This window comes from Gavialis gangeticus, unplaced genomic scaffold (genome assembly GCF_001723915.1).
Source record: "Gavialis gangeticus isolate Ggan-Ray unplaced genomic scaffold, GavGan_comp1, whole genome shotgun sequence".
Classification (NCBI taxonomy): Eukaryota; Metazoa; Chordata; order Crocodylia; family Gavialidae; genus Gavialis; species Gavialis gangeticus.
In genome coordinates this window covers 75,674,917-75,680,544 of record NW_017729024.1, presented here as the reverse complement: position 1 = coordinate 75,680,544, position 5,628 = coordinate 75,674,917, and the positions used below count along the sequence as shown (strand labels likewise).

Below are 5,628 nucleotides of genomic sequence, written 5' to 3'. Positions count from 1 at the left end.
TTCCTCCAGCTCCTTTGGCAGCCTTCTTGTAAGACTGTTTAGGAGCCTGGATTTCCAGCTTCCCCAGCTGTGGGGCAGGCAGTCCCTCCATGCAGACTGTTTTGGAGCTGGGACAGTTACAGCTTATAAATTCCAAATGACAATTCAAAATTTGGACTTTCTTTTCAGTTCTAACAATTTTTGGTAGAACAGAAAGTCCAGGTTCTGGCCAGCTCTATTTCTATCTGAACAACAGCAACAACTCTTAGAAAAACATTATTTCAATTAAAGTCTTGACTAAAAATACTGAACAATGAACACCCCACCCTGGTAACATAGGTAAGTAGGTTCCAAGGATTAATTCTTCTCATTCTTAACTATCCTCAACATTTTTCTAAGCAAGAATATGGTACAGAAGTCTTATACTTTTAGATATTAAAAATCCATAAAATCTTAGGCAGAGGGCTGGATGTCCATCAGTGAGAAGACTGAGAAGCCAACAACAACACTAATATGCAGAAGCTTTCTGAATGCAGGTACAATGCTTCTGTATAAGCTCGTGTCCTTTGGACACAGAAAATCAGATATTCAGCAGATGTAAATCTTTGTGGCTCGATTGAAGACTCTGGTATCTGGGCTTATTACACTAGCTGAGGATCTCAATATTTTATTCTGCTTTCAAGCTATTTTTACTTTTGCTGTAAGCTGCTGTTCACCTTGTTTTGGGAAGCGCAGCATACACAGCTAATAAATAAATTAATAATAAATTAACTGTTACCAAATAGGGATAAATGAGAGAAATGAGAAAATACAAGACGACGGGGGAAAAGAACATTATAAATCAAATTAAACTAGTAGTCAATCAACTTATTTCCCTCCATAGTGTACATGTTGGATTACTTTTCTAAACAAAAGTAAGAGTTCATGAAGTAAAGGGTTCCTTTTGAATTTCGGAAACCATTTTCTCTGGGACATGAGCTTTGTATGCTTGCACAGCAATGTCTGGAGCCATCTCTCTGTGAGTGAGTGACCTCTAGAGCCACGGTGCTAGTGAGAATTTTCTTTGAAAAAACCCCTGCTTTTTTTTCCTTTTAAGCTTGATAGACTTTTCTGGCTACCCCTCTGTTGAGATGAATATTGTATCTCAATAGAACACATTAAAGAATATTTTAAATCACAGCAGTAGTTTCAGAGTGCTATAGTATCTCCTATACACTCAACAAGGAGTTTTCACTTCATGTATGGCTAAAAATGTCTCATAGTGATTTCATAAGTCAGTTTTCACTCTTAATGTAAAGAAAGAGAGTACATTTTTATCACTCACATGCACACACAGATATAAACATTTAATTGGTTCACACCTTTTAGAATTTACTCTCTTTTGTACATGCTTTATAGTGAAGGACTGCATCTGCAAATTGTCTAAATGTGCCTGTATTTAGCTTATTTGGTGCTTAACTGTCTGTGCCTGTAAACACCCAGGTACTTCAAGTCATTTTGACACATAAATTAGTTGTGTGCAATTTTATTCCATTGACAGAAATGAAAAACAATGAAATATCAGAAGATAGCAGCATCATTACCTAATAAGAAGGAATTTTTCAATTTAAAAGGCAATGGTTTTGGCCTTTAACTAAAATATAATCTGTACAGTGATGTCCCAAGTATATTCACAGAAACTGTAAGATGAAAGGAGCTAGTTCATAAGATCAAGAGACAGAATTTAACAGTGTATTTTGCAAATATGAATGGAATTCTGACTTCATCAACATTCTGCACCATTTCTGTTATAGAATGATAACAGTAAAACCTAGCTAGAATCACACAGTATATTAAAGACGTCATCTGACCCCATCTGGACTGTGTCTATTGCCCCTTTTGATGTCACTGGTGACATTACAGAATGATACCACCTGGGTTACTGTGGAATTTAAGAGAGAGCTGATAACATGAAACAGTGTCTTTAAAACCTCCATCCAAAATTAGTTATATGCTGAATACAGCATGCCTAATCATTTGATATGATTTAGTTATCTGACTAATTTAGCTGTTATTTCAGCTCCTGACTCATTTGTGAACTGACTTCTGCAAGTGTGTTCATTCAATGTCAAATAGTTTAGGCAAACAAATTTCAGCCTGTGAGGTATTCATGAATTGCTCATTTCAACTCTTTATTCATGGTGTGTGACTGCTCAGTTAAGTTGTATGGCAATTAAGTTTCTCCTCTCTGAATTGGTAACTGAAACAATTTAAACAGGAATAATGCCTAAATAAAAAATGAATACATTTTTTTCATACTCAAGTACTTGTTTGAATGAATATTTGTCAAATGGCCACCCAAATTTTCATTAAAAATGCATAATTATGTAAATGGATGCATATATTGATAATTAATACCTTTCCAAATAGAATTAATGAGTCTTAAGTGATATTATCAATTTTAGATAAATAACATTCCACAACAGACACAGGGATAGCAGACCCAGGGAAAAATCAATAGATTCTAGGTGATGGGATACTTTGAGAAGTTTCACTTGTCATGCCTTGTTTTGTTTAAGCCAATGGGGGCCAACCTTTTTGGCAGGCATACCACAAATGAGCCCCACACTCTCCCTGAGTGCCATTCTGATCCCTTTGATCAGATCCTGTAGGCAACACAGGCTCACCTGTAGCTACCGCCACCGCTCTCCCTAAGACAAAACGCGAAGTGTTTGTTGTGGGAGACTCCATCTTGAGGGGGACTGAGGGGGCAATCTGCTGCCCCGACCCCTTAGCCCAGGAAGTCTGCTGCTTCCCGGGAGCCCGTATCTGAGATATTGCAGAGAGGATCCCTAAGCTCCTTCGGCCCACTGACCACTACCCTACGCTCGTTATTTATGTGGGCACAAATGACATGGCTCAGAGCAATCCCAGCCGGGTCATGAAGTGCTACAGGGATTTGGGAGCAGGGCTTAAGGGGTTGGGGGTGCAGCTGGTATTTTCCTTGATCCTTCCAGTTTCAGGCTACAGGCTGAGGAGGGAGAGGACGATCAAGGTACTGAATCAAAGACCGCCGCACTGGTGTCATTGTGAAGGCTTCGGCTTCCATGACCACGGTCCGCTCTTTGGTGAAAGAGGCAACGAGCTGCCCAGGAAAAAGCCAATTTGCTAAATGGGTACTTTTTGTTGGTCTTTCACCAGTCCCAAGGGATGCCCCTACCCCTTATGGGATGGGAACGCCTGGGTGAAGGAGATTCCTTACCCTCCATCAATGCTGACCTTGTGAAGGAACACCTTGAGAGGCTGGATACCTTCAAGTCAGCTGGCCCTGACAGTTTACACCCCAGGGTACTCAAGGAGCTGGAAAGCATCATAGCTCAGCCCCTGGCACGGATCTTCAAGAACTTCTGGCGCTCTAGTGAAGTACCCAAAGATTGGAAGAAGGCCAACGTGGTGCCTATTTTCAAGAAAGGGAGGAAAGTGGACCTCGCAAACTACAGGCCCATCAGCCTGACCTCTACCCGGGGAAGGTCTTAGAAGACATCATCAAAGAGACCATTCTTAACAGACTGGCCAATGGCAACATCCTGAGGGATAGCCAGCATGGGTTTGTTGCAGGTAGGTCTTGCTTGACCAATCTTATTTCCTTTTATGACCAGGTGACCTATCACTTGGACAAGGGAGAGGAGATTGATATCATATATCTTGACTTTAAAAAGGCCTTCAATCTGGTATCCCATGATCACCTCTTAGCAAAATTGGCCAACTGTGGCCTTGGTTTCACCACGATCTTCTAGCTGGGGAATTGGCTCTAGCTGGGGAATTGGCTCTGACCACAGGATGAACACGAGCCTTCAGTGTGATGCTGCAGCTAGTAAAGTGAGCAAAATGCTGGCTTGCATCCATAGATGCTTCTCAAGCAAATCCCAGAACATCATTCTCGCATTGTACTCAGTCTTAGTGAGGCTGCAGCTGGAGTACTGCATCCAGTTTTGGGCTCTGCAATTCAAAAAGGATTTGGAGAAGCTTAAATGTCCAGAGAAGAGCCACACACATGATCAGAGGTCAGGAAAACAGACCGTATGATGAGAGGCTGAGAGCTATGGGACTCTTCAGCCTGGAAAAGCACAGGCTCAGGGGTGATCTGATGGATGCCTATCAGTTTATAAGGGGTACTCACCAGGATCTCAGTGAAGATCTGTTCACCAGAGAGCACCAAGGGATGACAAGGTCGAACGGTCACAAACTCCTCCAGGACCGTTTCAAGCTGGGCATAAGGAAGAACTTCTTTACTGTTTGAGCCCCCAAGGTCTGGAATAGACTGCCGCCGGAGGTGGTTCAAGCACCTACTCTGAACGCCTTCAAGAGAAATTTGGATGCTTATCTTGCTGGGATCCTATGACCCCTGCTGACTTCCTGCCCCTGGGGCAGGGGGCTGGACTCAAAGATCTTCCGAGGTCCCTTCCAGCCCTAATGTCTATGAAATCTATGAAATTTTTCCTTTGCCCAATCTGCTATTCTGCTTTCAGCTCCCTCCTCCATGCTCCCTTCCTGACTTGCTACTCTGCTTTCTGCTCCCTTTCCTGTACTCCCTGCCTTTGCTGCTGCTGTGCTGTCTGTCCCTTCCCCATTCTGCCACATTACACAGAGGCCTCCCATGCCACTTGTGGCACATGTGCTGCCAGTTGGCCACTTCCTACTCTACAAATATCCTGATTTGCTTAGATTAGAAAGACAGAAAGGGGTGTGATACTTTGTAGTGTGAATGCCACATAAAACAGATAGCTACTCAGAATATGTTTTAAGTATGGGGGAAAGCAGTAACCATAAAAGATACCAGGAAGTTGGGAGTTGTAAGGACAGAGATGTAACAGTTGAGAGAGAATCATAGGATGTGTAAATGGGATATAGATGTAATTAGATCAGAGACTTTGGCTAGGGGCAGAAGTTACACATAAATCAGTTTAAGTCATCAGAAACTGGTTTAAACCTGTAACAGAACATAAGTGCAGTGTACATCAACCAGTTTCAAAATGGCTGAAACCAGTTTCAGATAAACCTGGTTGAATGTAGCATCAGACTTAACTGATTGGGGTCAAACTGGTTTATGGAACTTCTGTCCCAGACTCCTTCCTGGTTTAAGTTAAATCAGAGTCCCCCAGCATCCCAGCATGCTCTGCAGCCCTGGGCTGGGCTGTCCTGTTTGCTCCAGAGAGCAGGGCTGGCCCCGCTTCTCTGCTCTCTAGCCAGAGCAGGTGTGGGGTCGTGGCCAGACACCGGCCCAGCATGGCCTCTTATTTCCCCCTCCCTCCCCTCTCTCACTGTGGCCGCAGCCAGGGTTTGCCCTCCCTTGCTGCTCTAATGGCAGTATGAGGCTAACAACTTTGATAGTTTTTCAATTATTGACCCACCTACCTAGCAGAATGTGTTTTCCTTTCCAGGGACTTATTGGAGGAAGGGACAAGACAGGACCCTTTTTAAGGAGAAGACTCCACCCCCTCCCACCTCTTGCACAGACTAAAGTAAGCAGTTGATAAGGAGAGGTGATGGGAGCATGATTCCCCTCAGCCTCCCCCAGGACATGGGGGAGGAGGAAGAGGCTTGGGAACTGGGCTGATCCCCTGCCACTTGTGAGCACAGAGCCAAGCCCTGCAGGACCAGACTGAGAGG

At 43.4% G+C, this 5,628-nt stretch overlaps 1 protein-coding gene across 1 annotated transcript in view; it reads right to left on the bottom strand.

Annotated features, from left to right (window-relative positions):
• Nucleotides 1-5,628, bottom strand: part of CAMK4 (calcium/calmodulin dependent protein kinase IV) — a 259,172-nt gene that overhangs the window by 233,230 nt on the left and 20,314 nt on the right. The gene's annotated exons all lie outside the window — the stretch shown is intronic.